Genomic DNA, 23168 nt, shown 5'->3' on the forward strand with positions numbered 1-23168 from the left:
TGCCGGCTAATACAGCCTTAACACTTTGTAATCATGGTTTAAAATAGAAATCAGTCTGTATGAGGCTGAGTCTGAAGGGTTTTTACCCTCTTTAGGCAATACAACCACCACAGCTTTCTTCCATGATGCTGGTACTGTCCCCTTTTAAAATATTATTAAACAAAACTTTCCAGAACTTTATCAGTTTCTTTCCTCCTAACTTCCAAACTTCTACAGGAATACCATCTGTCCCCTGGAGACTTCCCTCTTGATAAATGATTCATCACCATTCCTCATCTTTTCCTATCTTAGCTATAAATTCTTGAGCCTGATCTTTCTCTAACCTTGGTGTGGTGAAATCTTCCATAAATATTTTCATGTGTGTTTTTTCTTGGTTTCCCATTCCTCTGCTTTATACATATTTTGGTAGAATATCCAGAATAGCTCTATTAACTTTTTATAGGAACTTCAGTTATTTTTATTGCCATAGGGTTCCTAAGGTTGGCAATAACCCTTTATACTTTCTGTTGCCTAAGCCACTGTGCTTAGAGTTTTTGTACTGTGGAGTTATCAAACTACGCAACAGCAACCTTTCTAAACTCATGCATATTATCCAAATATTCCCCTATTTTCCCTTTAGCACTCAGCAATTGCTTCTCTTCCTGTTCTGTGAGATTCCATTCTTCCACAGTACTTTAACTGCTGACACCCCCCTGAAATAGTTGCTATTCCTTCCTTCGCATATCACTTCCTTATTTCTACCATATTTTAAACTCTTATTTTTATTTTACTAATCGTTAGTATCCCTTCTAATGAAATTTTATCTTCCCTAATAACTCTTAAATCATTTTCACTATCCATTCCATAAATCACTGCGTTTTTAACAGGTAAATCAATCAGTATTACTTCTTCCCCCTTTTTCCATTGCCCCCAATACTCTGTTGAATATCCATTCTGAAATCTTTTTTTCCATCACATACACATTTCTAGCCAAATATGTCTCCTGTAATATTGCTATTTGTATCATATGGTATTTAATATTATGCAATAATCAGTACTTTTTGTCTATACCTGTAAGGCCATTTCATGACTGACTACTACACTAACTGCCCTGAAGGGCCATTTTAAGTTTAACCAATATTTATGCCAAGCCCAGCCACCCCATGTTGTACTAAAATTCACAAGGCATATATAGTCATTCTGAGAAAAAGGTATTACTTTCACATATTCTGCAGTAAAAGTTCTTTTAAATATATGTTTTCAGCTGGAAGCTTACATACACATACTAATATCTGGCAGACTGATCTTGTATGCATTCATCGCTTCTCATCTCTGTTATAATGAATGTCAAATTTCCAACTCTTTTTTTCTCTAATAAAAACAATCTGTTCAAATCCCTTTTAACTCACATCAAACATGCAAACTTATGTACACTTTGCAAAGAGGGAAGCAACACTTCCATATAAGGTTGTTGCCCCAAATAGATAAATACACTCAGAGACTTTACGTCTTCTAAAGTTAGGTTTAATCATGTTTTGAAGTATATGCTAGAGCTTGTTCCATCTTGCACATATATCTTGTTCTATCTCTTGTGTCCCTCCTAGATATGACAAACAACTTGCATGCCCTCATTTAACTGATTTTTCACTTTAAGAAGTGCACTGGCTGCCCTTAAACAAATGAACTAAATTGTGCACTGGTATATTTAATATTGAACTACTAAGGTTGCTACAGATGCAACTACTTGCAAAAGTATTCACTTTTCTCAGTGGCAAACTTTATTTATTTTCAGTGATCTGCCTGACAGTTCCCCTTTAAAATTGGTTATGATGTTTCTTATACAGGTGCATCATTGTTCAGTCATTTCCTGATTAATTACCTGCATTTGTAGACTCATCTTATAGGTTCATAGGTTCATAGGTAAGTACTAGGCTATCTGCCCATGGGCATTTATAAGCCTAGCCACAGAGTGATGGCTTTCGCCTCCCCATTAGATTAGTAACCTGGGCCTCTGTCAACAGGGCTCCTGAAGTGATCCCAGGGTAGAACTTACGATTACCCATCCACTCATCAAGATTTCTCTTGAAGAGGGTCAGAGAAGACCTCTGTCGAATATGGATTGGGATTCTATTCCAGAGTGAGGGGAGTCGCTAGGACAGGAATCTATCCCTCCAGCATGTCCTGTTTATTGTTGGACATATGTTCAAGTCGCTAGAACGAGTGGTTCTGAGGGATCTCGTTTTTTTTGAGGTGAAGCATGTCCATTAGTTCAGGGTTTGACATGGCTCTATAGGTCAGGCATAGGTCACCTCTGAGCAGATGGCAAGCGACTGAGAAGAGCTGGAGCTTTTTTAGTCGTGCTTCATAGGGTAATTGTTTAAGGCCCTTAATCCTCTTAGTGAGGTACTTCTGTGGTCTTTCTAGTTGTTGTAGGTGTCTAGTGAGGTACATCCCAAATGGGGCATTGTACTCTATTATGGGCCCAATGAGTGAGGAGTAAAGGGGCACAATCACCTCCTTGGATCTGGATGAGAAACCCTTTGTGATCAGGTGTGCCACATAGAAGGATTTCCTGACTGTTTTGGCTATGTGGTTATCAAAGGAGAGCATGCTATCTACTTGGGTACCCAGGTTCCTAATTACTTCTTCTGTACTTAGTGGATTCCCATCTATGTGGTAGTTTGTAGGTGCTTTGTTTTTCCCAAATGGGATTACTATGCATTTTTTGGCATTTAGCTTGAGGCCGTGACTTTGACACCAGGTGTTTGTCTCTGTGAGACCCTTTTTCAGGATATCGGTGTCAGATGGAGAGTCAATTATTGCACCCAATTTACAGTCATCTGTGAACTTGGTTAGCCACAGTCCCTCCGCCTTTGCCTGTACTTCGGAGAAATATATACAGAACAGGAGGGGTCCCAGGACTGAGCCCTGTGGGACTCCACTTGTGACTGGTTTAGAGTCAGACATGGTGCCTGCCACTCTTACCGTGTGGGTTCTGTCTGAGAGCCATTTGGCAACCCATCTCATGACATGGGGGTTGATATTTAAGCTGGTGAGTTTGTCTATGATTCCTGAGTGTGGGATGGTGTCGAACGCCTTAGCAAGGTCCAGATATGCTATGTGGACCACCTTCCCTTCATCTATGGCTTTGGTGACTGTTTCGAAGAAGTCGACCAAGTTCAGGAGGCAAGATCTGCCTTTAACAAAGCCAAACTGGGTGGGTTCCAGTGTCTGAAGGTTCCCAATGTCTCTGTTAATGAGCTTCATGATAATTAATTCCATGGCTTTGCAGACCAAGCTAGTCAAGCTTATAGGGCGATAGTTCCCAGGGTCAGTTGTGGCACCACCTTTGTGGAGTGGTACAACTGTTGCTGTATGCCATTCTTTGGGTACATAGCCTGTAGAGAGGCTGAGTTTAAATAGTGATTTGAGATGGGGGGTTAGTTCATTTTGAAGGTCGTGTAAGACACAACCTGGGATAGCATCTGGTCCCATTAATGCTGTGTTTTTGGCCTTTGCAAGGGCTGTCTTTACTTGTGTGTCTGTGATATCTGGAGCGCCACATTTTTCTGGGATGGGTGCTAGCCCCTTTGGTGGAGGGGGGTGAAGTTTGCACTGAACTTGTCAGCCAGGATGTTGGTCTCTCTTCATGTAGTCCAGGGAGGTACGTCTCAGGTCATTTATGCCAACATATATGGTTAAGCGCTTTCATCTGTAATCAACAGACTTCTTCAGAACCATATAGCATATAAAATCACTTGTTTAAATACATGTGATTTTATATGCTATATGGTTCTGAAGAATTCTGTTGATTACAGATGAAAGCGCTTAACCATATTTGTTTGTAACCTGAAGATTCGTTTTTAATGTGTGGAAACCAGATGAACTGCTTTTAACAGTGTGGATTATTGTTTACATTAAAGACATCTCTCTGTTCGAGCTGTGCCGTAGTTTAATTGCCAGTACCAGCGTTAACATTTTCATTTTCACTCTTCTTTTGCTGGATACTCATTTACGCCAACATGTACAATGACAGAGTCATATTTGTACTTGTTGTGGAGTGACCTGAGTGCATGTGTTATGTGGCAGATTCTGGCACCAGACAGGCAGCTTACGGTAACCTTCTCCTTGTTCAGTCTAGTGAGTGGGACGTCTGTGTGCCTGATGATAGAATCACCGATTACTAATGTGTTAGGTGTGTTATTTAGCCTTAGGGGCTGTTTTTGCTTGGCACACTGACGTTGTGATGTATGTGTTACCTGGTTTCTGTTGTGGGGTGGGAGTTGCTTGGGTGTATGCTTAGGAGGTCTCTGTTGTTTAGGCAGGTTCTTATTTAGAGCCTCTGAGTATGTTTTTACATGTTCCTGAGAGTTGTTTTCTGGTGCAGCTATGGCTGGTCTATGTGAGTCTGGTAATGTGGTGCTAGTGTTGCCCTTCTCCTTGTGACTGGTTGATCCAGTCGTGGGTTGAGAGAGCTTAGCCTCCAGTTTGGCTGTGTAGCTGCATCTCTCACATATGTTTGTGTTGGTTGGGAGGAGGAGGGGGTTGTCTGTGTACATGAGGCAATTGTAACATTGCCTCAGGATGCCCAGATTCACCAGCTGGACCAGAGAGCACACCTGAATCTGTCCCTTGAACAGATGGTTGGGGCTGTATTGCTGATTGGATGAGTAAAGAGCCTTATACTTCCTGCAGAGCTTAAATTACTTTAAATACACAGAGGAGGCTAGTGCACTTGAGTGTGTAGCCTGTGAATGTGTTACAGGTAACAAATGCAAAAATGACAAACAGCAGCTTTTTTTCAAGTGCAACAAAGAAATAAGTACAGTAAGCAATGCAGATATCACTCCAACTATAGGCATTAACTGATGGGAAAACAGCTGATTGTTGCACCAAGCAAGCACCAGCTCTTTTGAAATGCTAAAAGACTAAAATGTTTCATGATTTCCATTTTATATCAATGTGATTTTGCATAGGGGAGGCTTTGGAACCATATTCCCCTTGTCTGCAGAGAAAACTAAGGGCTCTATTCTGTACTTCCACCTGCATAGACACAAATGAATACTATTATATTTAGTGTACATATAATATTATTAATACACTTTTACATCATCCAAAAACCAAAGATCAAAACATAATATAGCTTATATCCAGCCTTTGTCTTGTTACATTATAAACCCTGAATAAGTTACTGTCAAGAAAAAAGTACTTTTTTACTTTAATATTACTAGCATAAACATCAGTCACTGATAAGACTCCACCACCTTACATTTAAAGTACCTCAGCGTACTTCATAGAAATGATTTAGCAATAACCCACAATTGTGTGGAGTGGATTATAGCTACTATACAATAACATTATTAAAGAAAAAAAGAATGTTACCTTTTCTAAATAATGTCACTATAAAAGCAGACTGTAGTGCTCTTCAACCAGGTTCTGGCACTCTGGAGCATTTAAGATGCACACTGTACATGTTCTGTCTACAGTAAGATGTTTCTAGGTATGCAATGTGCAGTGGAATATGCTCCAGACATGTAAAGAATTTTTTCCTTCTCCAGGTAGGAATTTACTGGTGTAAATTTATTTCAGAAAAAAAAAAGTTGCGCTTCTCAGCTTAGTGGTGTAAATGTGTTCAGTAAAAAATAACTGTTTCATTTTCAGTCAGCACACTGATCGGTTTTTCCAATAAATGTGCACATTTCAGAATAGATAACTATTTCTTTATTGTATAATTTACAATGTATCATGCAATTTACTTAAGGAATTTTTTTAATAAACATTTTACTAAGAACAAAATTCTTTTTTTCTTCCAGTTACATTTTCAGTCTCTTAATTGTCTTTCTGAATGTTAATGATAAGATGGGAATTATGCTTTAGAGTCCTCCCACCAATTTAACACAGTAAACAAATGACCATTCTTTTTAGTCCATTCTTGCAGAAGCTCACTTCTCTTGTCTAAACTGCATCTTATGGAAATTACACTTTACAGTTCTTCCATTTGTTTCTAAGTTTCACATTTTTGCCTCTTTTCTTAATCATCTTCTTGACCAACAAACACTAGTCTCTGGTGGAAGCCCAAGGTACTTGATTTTTCTAGTCAGCTCCCAGGCTTTTTTCCTTTGGAACAATGAAAACAATTTAATTGACAAGTTCTCTCTGTGAGTTTTTTTATTGTCAGAAGAATGAGAGTAGAGTCTTCTTCATCTTGCTTGCTAACTCTTTGCTGGGTAAACTTTTTTATTTACTTCTTAGCCTGTTCTTCAAAAACATCTTTGATCCTCCAGGAAAAATATTCTAAAGACAGATGAATAAAGTATCTTGAATCTCACACCTACCTCTCAACATCCTCTGTGAGAATAAAATTGCTCCACTTCTGAGTAGCATGCAGTGAATAATCATTTTTCACATGAACACCAGTGTCACCAATTTTAATACTTTTTCCTTCTTCCACAATTTTTGTCAGGAGCAGCTTTTTCTGCTGATATGATTACACTTTACTTAAACGGGTCTTGGCTTATTCACACTAAACCCTCTTTTAATGCCGAAGGTCTTCACCAAGCCAAACTTTAACCAATACATTTACTTACCAGACTCTTTCCTTTCTTAATGAAATTGCAGCATACCTGATGCACTGCATGAATGTGCACCATCAAGTATGATATTATGTGTTAAACACGAGACTAGCACATAAAAACAGTTAACACTTCATTGCGTTTATAGTATAAAATTAGGCCATAAAGATTCAGAGATTACTCTTTCTAGATGGCTTTCAGATAGTATCAAATTTTGCTGTCTATAGTACAACCAAATCTGTCCAGCTATTCCTAAGGCTCAGTCATCTGAAGCTTTAGATACTCAAGAATATTTTTGCAAAAGATACTGGTGTTCTTTCAACAGTTTTGCAAATCACCTACTAACTAGTTATGATATCCAGATCCAGTTCTTCTTTCTTTCATGCTACCATCATAAAATTTGCTGACATGGGGGAAATAACCCAGAAGCACAAGCTTGGGACTCTGTCCCTGCTATCGCCAAGGACAGATCTCCTCTTACCAGATACACACATCAGGTATTTATCTCCATCCACTTAGACACTTCAAATGACAAGCTACACAAACAGCTGAATACTTAGCACTGCAAAACTAGATTTAAACCTGCATGTTGGCTTAATAAAAAGTTATTTGTTTTATAGCTCCACATCTGGAGTTCAGTTGTGACCTTTTTCACATCTGTGTGGAGTCTGTATACATATATATATATTTTATATATATATATATATATATATATATATATATATATATATATATATATGTGTGTATAATATATCTATCTGTCTATATATATATATATATATGGTTCCCATTCAGAAGCCTGAAACATCATAAGCCTGAAAATCAAAATCCTGAAACCAAAAGCCTGAAAATTCAGAATCCTGAAAACTCAAAATCCTGAAAGCCCAAAATCCTGAAAGACCAAAATCCTGAAACTCAAAATCCTGAAAACACAAATAGTGCTAATATGTCACTATAAAGACACTAATATCTACCAACTGACCCTGACCCTAACCCTAACCCTAAGGTCCGTCACTATCGCACACTCACCTGACCCACGCCGTAACCTAACTCACTTAAACCTTCTAACCCCAATATTTGTCACTATTGCATACATGCCTAACCTGCGCCCTAACCCTAACTCACTTAAACCGCTCCTAACCCTAACATAAAACCAACCGCACACTTACCTGACCCCAACGCATGACCTAACACCACAGGGCTAACAATAGCAAAGCCACAATGACATCAGTATGTCTATTTTGTGTTTTCAGGATTTTGAGTTTCAGGATTTTGGTCTTTCAGGATTTTGGGCTTTCAGGATTTTGAGTTTTCAGGATTCTGAATTTTCAGGCTTTTGGTTTCAGGATTTTGATTTTCAGGCTTATGATGTTTCAGGCTTCTGAATGGGAACCATATATATATATATATATATATATATATATATATATATATATACATATATATATATGTTATCCTTGACTTTGCAGCCTTCATTGTGGTTAAAAGAGCCAATGGTCCAGTCCACTTATGAGGTATTGACAAGAGTGTACTGGCTTTTAATTTATTATATTGTCTTCATCTTGTGGTCTTTTCCCCCAAGACTAGTACTAGGAAATTACAGAACAGAATCTTTCTTTTTCTAGTGTTCTCATGTGATATATATATATATATATATATATATATATATATATATATATATATATATATATATATATATATATAAAACACCAGATCCGCTATTGTTTTTTTCATCCATCCCTCAACCATTGACAGATCTAACCTCAGATCTGACTCGGGATCTATATAAAGCTTCTCCCCTTACCCATTATCAAATCCAAACCACACATTACCTCAGATTTTGTTTGCTGCTTCCAGTGATCAGACGGTTGTCAAGACACAAGCTTTAAGAGATAAATGACACTCTCTTTTTGGCCTACTAGTTCTTTTATTACTGGGGTTTTTGACTTTTTTCACTCCTGCCTCCCTTGTTTCAAAATAAAAAGATATATTTTTTCTACTCCATATTTCTAATTGTTGTTAGTGTTGCTGCTTTCTAGGCCCCGTGCCTTTCCTTTTTTTCCTATTTTCTTTTTTATACTAGTTAACTATCAGTCTGCTTATCATTGTTGGTATTTCTGTATTTCAAATTTATTTTTTTTTTCTGAATACCGTCATTAGTATTATTCCCTTCTGCTGTGTTTTTTTCTGTATTGCTGTATTATTTTTTTGCAGGCTTTTGTGCACAATACTGAGCAAGCTAGATTTAAAAAGAGTTCTTCATACGAACATAAGATATCTAAATCTGACGTCCACTCAGAGTGTGTGTATTGTCTAAAAACTGCAGATCGTGAGGTTGAAATTGAAATTTGTTCGGACATTAACCACAGACCTTTGGTTGAACATAAGAATAAACTAGTACTTAAAGGTTCACTACATTCTCCCTCTTCCTCAATATCTGAAGCTTCCTCTTCACAAAGAAGCTTGTGGAAAAATCTCAGTGGGATAAAAGGAAAAAGCCCAAAGAAAAAGCCAGAAGGCCAAGAAAGCATTCTCCTTACCACTCTCCTCAATTTGCTCTAGCTTTGGCTCTGCCTGTCAAAATCCCAAGGGCATCAGATCTGTCCTCTTACTCAGATCTGACACTCTCTTCTGTGAAGTCTCCTCTCCGTAGACAATCAAGGCTTTCTTCAGAGCCAGTTACATCAAGATTACACCCTCCATTTCTACAAGAAAGACCACACAGAGTTTTTAGAACTCCAGCTACTTACTCATCTTTCAGGTCTACTGAAGCAGATGTGGACAGAATGATAAGAACATTTCTCAAGATTCAGATTCTGTTGGAAGTGCTCCCAGCTCCACCTCACACTGGACCCATTAGCTTCAGACTATCCCAAGCACCTTTAGTTATACCTACTCTGATCCATACCATGGCTTCAGAGGTACTGGATCCAAGTATCCTGGGATTTTCCATGTTGGATCTGAAGGCTTAACCTTTATCGACTCCAACATCTTCTCTTATCCAACTGGCACTAACCTTGTCAGAGTCAAAAGGATCTTGGAGGTGTTGCTTTAGTGCTGAATCTGAGGGCAGAAGTTTGACTCCAAGGCTTTTTGGAGCTATCCCTTCCACTTACAGCTCCAGCCTTAGACAGCTTGACTCCAACTTCTGTGTTGAGGCAGGGCCATGGGGACTCCATGGGCTTCTCTAGTCAGGTAACTTTGGCTCCTACTGGGGTAGTCTGGGCCTCTCCATTGGCTTCTGCCTTTGAGGTAGTGGAAAGAGCTCTCCACATGACTGGTGATAGGACATCGTTGCCCCCCTCAAGTCCTTCCCCTCTACAGCTGTCTGCCCTGGTACTGAGTCTGCTCATTCTATTCCATTGGGGTAGCCAATCTGGTCAAGCCTTGAGACAGCCCTTATGCAGGATTCCCAACACACGTCTGGGTCTTCCTTGGTCCATCCTCCTGTTGAAGCCCCCAGAAGTGTAAATGCAGAGAAGGCACATTCATGTCCTGTAGAAATCTTTGACAGAAGAAACTGACTTTATTGAAGGGGAGGAGTCAACCAGGTCACCCCTTGTGGATGTCTCATTCTTAGAAATCCTAGAGTTTCTGAGACAGAAAGGTGGTTGGTCTTCCAAAGCCCCTTCCGAAGAAGAGTTGTTTTTTCTTGACGCTTTTGGAACTGGCTGAGCCCCCGGCTGACAAAATGCAGATTTAATTTCACATTGGGCTTGGAAGGATCTAAATATGACAGAAGCCATTCCTGGAAAGCTAGACATGCACCTAGTTAAACCTGAGGACCATGTCCACTGGAGCAGGGATCCCCAGTTGATGGCTATGGTGGTTGTGGCAGCCACCAAAATTAAACTTGCCAAGGAAAGACCTTCTGTCTACCCCTCCTAACAGGGAGTCTATGGCCTTGGACATATTTGGCTAGCAAATGTTTGCTTCAACAACCTTTGCCCTACAGTCGCTGAATTACCTGACACACTTTACAGAGTTACAAAGGGATTTGACTAAGGAACTTTCCAAATCCTTCTCAGGGTCCATGTCAGCAGAAGATAAAAAGACATTCTTTTCTCAACTGGCCACCCTTCAGTCTCTGTCAACTGCCTCCATGCAGCTGATCTCCCATGTTAAGGAAGGTGTTTTGAGAGCAGCAGGATCAGGCAGTACCATTAGGAGACATGTGTAAATGTGCCTTTGTGACTTTGCAGAGCCATTCAAGACATCCTTCATTAATGCACCCATTGATGGATCTACTTTATTTGGATGCAAGCTTTAACAGGCCCTCTGCAGGAATAAACAGTTTGGGAAAAACCTGTCTGCCATAGGGATACATTGTTTTACTCCTCTGAAGACTTTCTCATGAAACCAGAAAGGGGGTAGAAAGGTGTGGTTCCAAAGATTGCAAGGGGTTTCCTAGAACTTAAATGGAGATAGTACCCCCATGGCAAGGGGGCTGAGCTCTAATGACAGACATTGCCCACAGAGCAGTGGGGGCCTGCAGAACCAAGGCTTCAGAGATCCTTTTTACCAAGAAACCTTTTCAGCCCCCAGATGCAGAAAATAATTACAGAGGCTATTACATTCCCTTTTCCTCTCTGCCCTCTACACATTCAAGGGACATTTCCAATGCACCACCCTGTAAGATAAAGGAAGCAGCCTTAGAAATAAAAAAGGTGTTAATAAAAAGAATCATCCAAGAGGTTCCACCAGACCAGTGAGGGTTTGGAACTTTCTTGATATTGTTTTTGATGCTAAGAAAAACAGAGACCTCAGGGCAATATTGGACCTAAGCCGCTTGAACCAATTTGTCAAGCACTCAAAGTTCTGAATTGTCATGGTTTAGTACATTCTCCCTCTTTTGGGGAGGAATGATTGGATGTGCTCAACAGATCTCCAGGATACGTACTATCACATAAACATAGACAGACAGTCGAAGAGATACCTTCTCTTCCAGCTGGGTGCCAGTCATTTTTAGTTTATAGCCCTGACCTTTGGTCTCACCTCAGCCACTTGGGTGTTCATTAAATGTATGGCAGTGGTTGCAGCTCACCCAATATTGCTGGGATTATAGGTGTTTCCTTATCTCGATGACTGAGGCCTCACAGCTCCCACCAGGCATCTACTAACATGCACTAAGGACTACCTGCTTCATCTATGCCTACACCTGGGCATCACAGTCATCTACAACAAATCTCATCTCTCCGCTGCTTAAGCCCTGGAGTTTATAGGTGCTCATCTGGACAGAGTTTCTCAAGTGGCAAGACTCCCTCAATCCAGACTGTGTTACAGCATCAGGCAGCATATCTGTTGTCTCTCCATTCACCACCAGCTAGGTTGGTTCTTCATCATCTTGGCTTGATGGGCCTCCATATCCTTTCTGCCTCTGGCAATATTCTATATGAGGGTGCTACAGTAGACACTAGCAGTACAGAGGTGTATGAATCAACATTTCATGACCTTTCCCATTCAAATCACAAAGATCTGCAAGCAACATATCTCCTGGTGGATTCATGCACCAGATGTCTCTCAGGGCCGCCCCTCTGTCCTACCTTTGCCTAATTCCACGGTGATCACGAATGCTTAGCAAGTTGTGGGGGGTCATTACAGACAGTCCAAGGTATATGGTCCCTCTTAGAGGTCAACCTTCACATAAACTTCCTAGAGATGAGGACAGCTCTAGTGTTGCAGGCCTTTCAGAACATTCACCCTCAAGATATGGTTGCCATACAGACAGACAACATGTCAGTGGTCTGGTATATCAACAAACGGGGGAATCTCGTTCTTACTCCTTCTGTCAAAAGGCAATGAGGGTGTGGCAGTGGTTGATCTCTTGCTTTCTTTTGGCAACACACATTCCAGGGAAGTCCAGTGTTTTGGCAGAAAGGCTGGGCAAATCTATTCTTCTGCCTCATGAGTGGTCTCTCAGTACTTAAGTGGCGGAACAGCTTTTTCATCAGTGGGACCAACCATGCTGCAATCTCTTTGCTTCTGCTAACAATTTCAAATGCAGCAGATATTTTGCTTTGAATTCACCCAGAGGAGAAGTCAACAAGAGATTCTGATTCACAATTGGCCCCCTGGTCTCCTTTATGGTTATCCTCCCACTCCCTTTATATCCAAATTTCTACAGAAAGCATGTCAACAGATGAGCAAGGTGATCCTCATTGCTCCATTCTGGCTTCTACAAATGTGGTTCCCCTTCCTTTGGCCTAACACAATATACCTTCCTTGGATTGCTAATGCATCTTTCAGCATGCCCATTGGGTAGCTGTTGAAAATGAGGGGCCTTCCACCCCCTGCCCTATGGGTCCGGCACCCATGCTTGTGACCTTTGTTAGGTTGGCAGTTTGAGTCCAGAATCTGATTCAATCCATTGACTCAGTATACATGTAAATCTACATGTAAGTAGGAATGCAGTCACCCATAGATCTGATGTACAGATGTATAGCCAGAGAGGGCTCATACTACTTTCTGACCTTTTTTAGTCCAAACAACTGCTTTGGTAAACACTAATGAGGCCACGTATTCTTTATCTCACCATTGTTGTAAGACTTCTCTTGTGGCACCAGAAAATTATACACTCTTCTATAGCTTGTGGACTTAGAGGCATGAGTTTCAATCTGGAATTCTTTAAATATTGTGAGTGTGTGTGCTTTTACAGTCACACAGATGACTGGATTATCCAATGACATGTGGTTTTGTACATCTATGCTAATGCAAGATATTGACATGGAGAGGCAACTCACATCACTCTTTCAGTCAGTATCAGTTTTAGACACACACATATGCCTTGCACCACAATGATACCACAAGAGAAACTAAGAGTAATGCTACTCAACGCCAGAAGTCTAAACCTCAAGATGCACGCACTCAAAACTCTCCTTAGCATGGAGAACATTGATATCTGTGCAGTAACAGAAACCTGGTTCAAGGCTCCCGAGAGCACCCCCGCACTACCAGGTTATACCTCATACCATGCTTTTTGGCCCCAAAACTTGGACCAAACCACAAAAGGAGGAGGAGTATCAATATTCGTCAAAGATACCCACACCTCCAGGTTGGTGGCACAGCACGAAGCATCAGAGACTATCCATGTGCAACTAACTGTGGGTAAAACTGCCTTCCAGTTTATAGCCTGCTACAGACCACCCTCCCAAACACAGGAACCCCACTCGGCCTTCCTGAGAATACTGGAAAATATGAAGGTCTCTCCAAACACCATTATATTGGGCGACTTCAACTACCCAAACATAGACTGGGAGCATTACTCTAGCTCCAACACCCTAGCCCAAAGGTTCCTAGAATTTATAAACTCAAATGCTATGGAACAACTTGTTACCACTCCCACAAGAGGGGAAAACATACTGGACCTGATCATCACCAACATGGAGACACTATGCTCCAGACCAGAAGTGTATCCCTCACTGGTAAGATCAGACCATAAACTAATCTCACTGGATATTCACATCCCGACCCCACCCCCTGCCCAGAAAACCACAGTGAAAAACTTCTCTAAAGCAAATTTCACACACCTCAAAACTGAGGCGAAATCCTTCAAAGCCCCCGGGCCTGTAGAAAATACGGCCCAGACCACAGCATCCTTTATAAACGCATTCTATGAACACCTTCAGGAATGCATGGATCGTGCAATCCCAAATAAAACCAAGACCCAATCCTCCAAAGGCAAACGTCCTGTCTGGTGGACCCCAGCCATAAACAAACTATACAATAGAAGGAGGAAGCTACTACATAATAGAGCAAAATCCCAAAAAGGGAAGGCATCTCTGATCAGTATTAGCAAAAAACTACGGGCACTCATAAAATCATCTAAGGCCAGCTTCGAGAGAAAAATTGCACAGGACACTAAGGATAATCACAAGGCTTTCTTTAGTTATGTTAGGAACCTGGGTGGGAATTCCCAGATATGCTCAGAATTAGTCCAAAATGACAAAAAATACACCGAGCCCACAGACATTGCCAACATCCTAGCTGACAGGTTCAGTGCAAACTCCCCTCCCCTCCCCACCAAAAGGGCAAATATCTATCCCAACAGAGTGCTGCCCCCTTGACATCTCAGATGCTCAGGTAAGAGCCACCCTCTCCAAAGCAAAAAACACAGCATCAATGGGACCAGATGGTGTCCCGGGCTGCGTCCTACATGAACTCCAAGAAGAGCTAAACCCAAACATAAAACTACTGTTCAATCTTAGCCTTACTACAGGATATGTACCCAAAGAGTGGCGTACAGCAACAGTGGTCCCTCTCCACAAAGGTGGTGCCTCAACGGATCCTGGAAACTATCGCCTCATAAGCCTGACTAGCTTGGTCTGCAAAGCTATGGAAAGGATCATCATGGACCTCATAAATAAAGATATTGGGGACCTACAGACACTGGATCCTACCCATTTTGACTTTGTTAAGGGCAGATCCTGCCTCTTAAACCTGGTCAATTTCTTTGAAACAGTCACCAAGGCCATTGACGAGGGGAAGGTGGTCCACACAGCCTACTTGGACCTCGCAAAAGCCTTTGATACAATACCCCACTCGGGCATTATAGATAAGCTCACCAGCTTAAATATAAACCCCTATGTCACTAGATGGGTTGCAAACTGGCTCAAGGATAGAACCCACATGGTTAGAATTGCTGGAGCCATGTCAGACTCCAAACCAGTTACAAGTGGCATCCCACAAGGCTTAGTCCTGGGACCTCTCTTGTTCGGTATATATTTCTCGGTGGTATATGCCAACACGGAAGGACTGCGGCTGACCAAGTTCGCAGATAACTGCAAACTGGGTGCCATAATCAACTCTCCAGCTGACACAAGCATCCTCCAAAAGGGCCTCATAGAAACAGACAACTGGTGCCAGAGCCATGGCCTCAAGCTAAATGCCAAAAAGTGTATAGTCATCCCCTTTGGCAAAAACAAAGTGCCCACAAATTACCACATAGGTGGTAATCCATTAAGTACAGAAGAAGTCATTAGGGACCTGGGGACCCAAGTTGATAGCAATCTCTCATTTGACAACCACGTGGCCAAAGTGGTTAGAAAAACATTTTATATAGCCCACCTAATCATGAAGGGATTCACATCTAGATCAGGGGAGGTCATCGTGTCTCTTTACTCATCCCTCATCAGGCCCATAATTGAGTATAATGCCCCTTTTGGGATGTACCTTACCAGACACCTGCAGCAACTGGAAAGACCCCAAAAGTACCTCACCAATAGGATCAAAGGGCTCAAACAGATGCCATATGCTGCCCGGTTAAAGAAACTCCAGCTCTACTCAGTGGCATACTGCCTGCTCAGAGGCGATCTGTGCCTGACGTATAAAGCCATGTCCAACCCGGAATTAATGGACATGCTGCACCTCAGAAAATCCAAATCCCATTGAGCTACGTGCTCGAGACTTGAACCTCAGCACTGAAATAAATAGGACATGCTGGAGGGACAGATTCATAACCCAGAGGCTCCCTCCACTCTGGAATAAAATCCCAGTCCAGGTTAGGCAGAGTCCCACATTGACTCTCTTCAAGAGGAATCTTGATGAGTGGATGGGAGATCGTAGGCTTACCCCGGCTATCACTTCCGTGTCACTGTTAGACAGAGGCACAGTATACTAACCTCAAAAAAAGGCATAGCAAAATTAATTTAAAATGGGTGGCGAAAGCCAAACACACTCTGGCTAGGCTTATAAATGCCCTAGGGCAGATAGCCTAGTATGAACCTATGAACCTATGATAATGTCATGCCTTCAGATATGCTCTGTATCACAGATATAGTATGACATATCCTGTGGCACATGTGGTCGATACAATATCCTATTGCCAGTGTACCTAGATAGGTAGGTGTGTGAAACAAGCAGTGATTGAGTAGTTTGAGTGTGTGTGACTCTATTGCTAGGGATGATTGACATCTACCACAATTCTAATGTGTAGAATTGTAGTGGGAGAGGGCTCCTCCATTAGTTTCAGTCCTTTTTAGCCCATACAACTGCTTTGCACCGCAATGATGATTTCATACTTTAAATATGCTGTGTCTCACACTTGTGGTAATGCTTCACCTGTGGAAGATGTGGTTAACATATAGTTCTGTAGATTGTGCACTTGCAATGGCAGCTGTTCAAACCCACCAATGGGCAACATAATGTGAGTTTAGTGATATGAAACAGTGACACATCCAAATTGCCTCAAAATCTCTCTATCCAATTTAGGTCTAAAATAGTCCTTTCAACACATTGATGTTTTCATGCCATTGAAGTAGATTTTCTGTGACCCTCCTAGTGAGAGTTCTCCTGTAGAGCATGCACATAATACTAACTTCTGTGGCATGTGTAGTTAGATTAGCATTGGTTCAAATATGGTAATGTGTATGCACAAAACAAAATTGAAGGACAGGCTGGCTTATCCAATAAACAGTGATTTGACTAACTCACACTTCTTTGAACTGCAACATGGCTAAATCATTTTGATTCCTCAGAAGAAGTTTTAGTGGATATATGACCACCAAAAAAAACTTTATTAGCTCACACCTTGAAGTGTGTCCTTTCTGACACCTGTGCATTACAAACTCCTGTGGCATAAGCAGTTAATACACAGCTATGTAGAGTGTGGAACATGAGTAACAGAAGTTTGAATCTGGTAAAGTATGTCTGTCAGACATTTGTGACAGACAGAAGTGGCTTAGCACAAAAGTTATTATGTGGCCTAGTAACAGGGACTCATTTTTTTAGGACTGAGACTCCACGTTAGATGAGCCACAACCATTCCAAAATTATACAGATGTAGTTCCTTCAAACATGTTCCTCATTACACAGCAAATATACTTCTTCCTGCAGCATCCGTGGTTGATGCACTTCTCTCTGAAGTCTGACCTCAGGCATATGTTCGACTTTAGCAAGGTGTAACTGGTGAGTATGTCAGTCAATGCTTACGGGCATTATTTAGTTCTCCAGAAATAATGTTCTGTATTCCATGACTTCATGGAAACATTTACTTATATCTTTTATTACTTTTGTTCACAGTATAGGTCTTTAAAGGCAGTAATGTCGTACTGTTCAGCTGTTGATGTGTGCCATGATGCAGAGTTGTCACAAAGTGTGAGTGCACCTGTGTTATGATACTTTCTTCTGTTTTTGTGGCGGGTAACATTTCTTACAAGCCAGTATACAGTTGCTGTATGTGAAACATAATTTTTTAACAGTTTGCCCAACAGGGTGTGTGCTACTGTGTAAATAACCCCCACATAAATTTAAGTGCTATGTCTCAATCAGATAAAGAAGAGTCAGGGCTGGGTTTGAAAATTTTATCCGACTCAAAAGATTATTGATGGTGCCCTGCAGTGCTGAGGCCTCAAATTTAACTCTTACTTTATAGACATAAAATAAGACATCATCATCCCAGCCAGCCACCTCTAATCCCTTATCTTTCCAGTTACAAACTGTTCCTATAAAACTGTTCAAATACTCCTCAGCAAATATAAACCCATAACTCTTGCTGCAGTTAATTTCCCAGGTGATTATTTAAAACATGTAGCAAAGCCTCCTTCCTATCCTATTTCAATTTTTGTAAATCATTCCATGCCAGAAGCTACTGTCCATAAGCTATGGGAACAAACATATATTATTCTTCTACATAAGGGTGGAAAGTATACAGAAATATCAAACTAACAAACTTCACCAAACAAAATTAATGCTTTTTACCCTCATGATATACTCATTTGACAAGTCTATCTTCTCAGTTCTTTCCTCATGAAATAGTTAAATAGAGGCAATTTCTAATACAAAACTATTAGGCATAGTTACAGATGATCAGATTAAATGTGAAATTCACACACAAAATGCTATAAAAAGAACTTGGTACAAATTAAGTCTATATACAGCCCCTAACTTTCTTACTGAACACTCTTGGATAAGTAACAGATACTTCCTACCATTTGTCAAATTTATTCCATGACTCTTATTGGGTAGGTTCATTAGTAATTACTAGGCTAATGACTCCAGGGTGCCTTTTAAGCCTAACCATGCTTCCCAAATTTATCCGCCAAGTTTTAATACCCCAGTGTTATTTTAAGGTGTATATTTAAGCTTGAGCATGGGTGGTCAAGCATTTGTAGGCTGCCTCTATCTTCTACAGACACAGGTGCCAGACAAGGAGTAAAATTCCGATTCTACCAAAAATAAACAAAAAGGAGCCATACCACAACCACTTTAATACGACAGGATGAATAATCCACAGCAAAAAATATAAAAGCAGTTGAACAGTAAAAATATGAAGAACTAAGCACTTTTGTCTTACAAATAATTACATAAGACTTCATCTCTGAACGGGGCATTGTACTTAATAACTGTCCTTTTAAGGGCCAAGTATAGCAGAACTATGACATTCTTGGATCTAGATGTACCCTTGTTTATAAGCTGTGCAGTATAGAATTATTTCCTTACTACCATAGACACATGATGGTCAAAGGCCAGTTTACTGTCTACATGTGTTCCCAAATCCCTGACCATTGGATCTATACTTAGGGGTATATTATCTATGTGGTAGTTTCCAAGGGTAGCCATCTTCCCAAAGAATACTATTATGCAATTCTTTGCATTGCGTTTTAGACAATGGCTTTGGTACCATTTATTATTCTATGCCAGGCTTTCTTAGAGGGGACTGGTGTCATTTGGGAATTCTATGACAGTGTCTTGTTTGCAATCATCTGCATATTTGGTCAGCCAGAGACCCTTTACTTCTGAAAAGTAAATGCCAAGAAGGAGCAGCCTTAGCACTGAACCTAGAGGGACTCTGCTAGTGTCCGGCCTCTTTGTGAAGGTAGGCTGCTGTACCCTAACTTCTTGGGTCCTATTTATGAGCCAGTTGGCTATCTGGTAGGTGACATAGGCGTTTATACCTAATTATGAGTTTGTCTACAATGCTTGAGTGGATTATTTTGTCATATACTTTGGCCAGGTCAAGGTAGGCAATTTGCATTGTTTTGCCCTCATCCATTTCTTTGGTGACCTTCTCAAAGAAGTCCAACAGGTTGAGAAGCCGTGGCCTGCCCTTGACAAAACCAGACTGGGTTGAATCCAGTGTCTGAAGATTTCTTATGTCATTTTATTATCACCTCCATGATAATTCTTTCCAGAGCTTTGCATATGCGACTGGTTCTGATATGCAGTTCTTGCAAATATCAGCATAACTCAACTAGAAAAAAGAAAAGAAAAAAAAACTAGAACAATGCTAAAATAAGATTGCCAGGTTTGCCTCCAAGATGCCAAATACAACTCACCACTGTGTTTCCCTTAACAGAAATTACACTGGCTTGAATTCCTGATCTACTCAACCCCTTCTCAACTGAAACTTGCACATTATATACTCTATTTTCCCGATAAATCCCCTTCTCTAAACTCTTTAATGCAGTGGTACAGTCCCACCAAGACTTCTTCATTCCATGAATACAAATCTTACCATTGTCAACAAATCACACAATACATTTGGGGACAGTTTATATTCTGCCTACCTGGCAATGATCTGGAACTCCTTTCTGGTCACCATTCATCAAGTAGTGGGTCTATATTATCACCGCAAAACCTCACATATGCAAATACAGAAACATCGACACATATTGAGCAAACCGCGAAAACACCGAATGTCCTGAACCGCGAAATTCAAACTGTCGAATCGGCATAGTTGGCCAACCCCCATCACCTGCTACGTACTACCTACCCAAAGAAAATAAATAATCCACATACATACACTTAACAAAACCCTACTTCTATCCCTAAACTAAAGCTTACATATATTACTATGTATGCACTTACCTTAACCCGCACCCTAATGCTAAGGTTCGTAACTATTGCACAACTACGTTAAGGAGCTATACCCAAACAAAATAAATAATCTCCATACATACACTTAACAAAACCCTACTTCTAACCCTAAACTAAAGCTTGCATATATTACTATGTATGCACTTACCTTAACCCGCATGCTAACCCTAAGGTCTGTATCTATTACACACTTACCTTAAGGAGCTATACTGGAGAAGGACCAACTATGACGATTCGACATTTCGAATTTTGCACTTCAGGACGTTCTGGGCTTTCACGGTTCACTCAATATGTGTTGACGTTTCAGTATTATAATCAAAGTAAAAGTCAATCTCCTCAACTCTTGGCACTGTCCCTGCTGTCCAAGATGATCTGACTTTTGACCCTTACTTTCATATTGACATGCCACTAAACATTATGCATTCAAACCTCTAGACTATGTGTCTTACTTCTGAATCTATATTTAACTCTACCCACTTTGCTTCCATCCCTTCTTATCTTTGTCCTATTTCAAACTTTTAATTATTTCTCTTAAGCGTTCTTACTTTGTTCTTCTTCTACCCTTCTTATCTCTCTGATGCTTTACTGTACCATAACTGCACATCATTCATGACTCATTTACAACCTCATCTTCTATCCATGTACTTTCTTCTTCACATCCAGTTCTCTTAACGGAATTAGTCATATGTATTTTTACTAAACCATGATCACAGTGTTTTCATTTTAAAATGCTATATTTTTAGCATTTATTGTATTTTTGTTATCCTTATCACCATATTTTACTACCCCTTTGAGCTTTTCCTTTAGGGTTCTGCAGTGTCTTGCATGGCACGGTCAGATTATCCTGGTAAACAAATGAATATATATATATATATATATATATATATATATATATATATATATATATATAAATATAAATTGCCTTTATTTGCAGCCAATAGCATTTCATTGAGTAAAGACTTAATCTTATTTTCTTTCGGCTGTTCCCACTGAGTAAAGACATAATATGCCTGGAGAATTCAGATCCTATTTCCCAGCTTAGAAGAATCATTCCTTAGTTATAACCATTGCTCTACCAACTTTTCTAAGAAAGTATTCTGGAGGGAACTTTTAAAATCCATTAACTTGTTACATTTTCAAAAAAAAACATGTTCCTAGTTGCCTCTTTCTTTTCCATCACACCTCCTACTTTTGCTGCCAACCTGAGGAAAAAATATCTGAAGTGTGCTTGGGGTATAAAAATACCTGTGTAAACATTTCGAAGCAGAAATCGTAAACCTTCTGAACTTTGATGCATATGTGATTGAAATATAGATGTCCTCCCATTGTTCCTTTGAATATTGACTTTCCATTTTCCATTTCCAATCTTTTTTAACCACATCTGATTATTTCATATAATTATTGTGCAGTAATTTATATGCCCTACTAGCTGCCCCTTTTGTAACACCAACTCTGTTCTAGACTCAACTAAAAATACTACCAGAGCTGTTTTTCATTTAACCATTCCCCATCCTTTTTTTCTTTGCCTATCCTATGTAGGTGTCTAACCTGCAGTTCATACTTCTCCTTAGCCTTATCCCACACTTTTACCTTTTCCTTGTTATTTATTTGCTTGTGCATTGTTAGCTTTCTTCTCAGATGATATTATTTTGTACTTGATAAATCCAAAGAAGTATATCTCAGTGTTATGGAATATTACCTTAGTATTATGTATGTTGTCCTGACTGAATGAAATATATATGATCTTTACATGATACTTGGTTGTATTTTTGCTACACTATACTAACAATAATTATTGTTGATTGTTTTGGGTGAGCTACAAGAGCATTCCAAAGTTCTTAGGTAGGTCATGGTACAGAAAGTCTTGGGAACCAAACCAGCTGAGGGGAAAATACTTTTTTTGACAAGCATCTCAAGACCTGGATTTCTTGAAGTAGAAATCAACCTCATCCCTGTGGAGGGCCCACATGAGCATTCTGCTCCCTCCTCCCCTTCCTTTAGACATGGAAAACCTCAAAACGTGTAAGTTTACACCTAAAGGTAGAAAAAGAGCATAAAAATTGTCTTGTAAATCAAGAATAAATAAATCTTGCAAATAATGGAAAATGAACAGAATCATCCAAGAGTAAAAGTCACTGTAATGACCTATAAAACAACTTCAAAAAGTAAGTAGGCTCTGGCATTATAAAGTTTTAGAAGAAACTTACATATGATGCCAAAGAGAACAAGACATTACCTTTTACTTACATCAAACAGGCTAGTAAGAAGTAAAGTCCACATTCAAAATTAAGGGATAAAGGTTTAAGAATATGATCAGTACCTGAAAAACTGAGTTGTTTGAAAATCATTGCAGCAGAATTCACAATAACAAGTAGACAAAATAGCATTTTAGGCATGAAGTTCTCAGGAAAATGTTATATATTCAGAGAAAGGCAATGAAAATACCACAAGCAGTTGCGCTACCATCAAAAATGAATGAAGTGAAATCTGTTCTTGAATGATTGAAGGGTGACCAGTTAAGTTTTAATGTGTGCAAGACCACTGATGCTCGTTTGAATATTTTTGGCTTATTATAAGCAAACAAACAAAAAAATCAGATGAGTTGAAGATGACAACATTAAATAAAAATAAGGGCATATTCATGGTCCTTAGAAAGGATATTTTTTTTTTCATTCCTTAGCTAGATGCAGCAATCACTTACCTCAGTATTTTCAAACTGAAATTAGATAATGCCTTTTGAAATAAATGTTTTATGATCTGACAAGCAGGCATATAGGGTAACATATGCAGCTATAACTGATATGA

The sequence above is a fragment of the Protopterus annectens genome, chromosome 1.part1, assembly GCF_019279795.1.
Source record: "Protopterus annectens isolate FY-2018-M chromosome 1.part1, PAN1.0, whole genome shotgun sequence".
NCBI classification, from domain to species: domain Eukaryota; kingdom Metazoa; phylum Chordata; order Ceratodontiformes; family Protopteridae; genus Protopterus; species Protopterus annectens.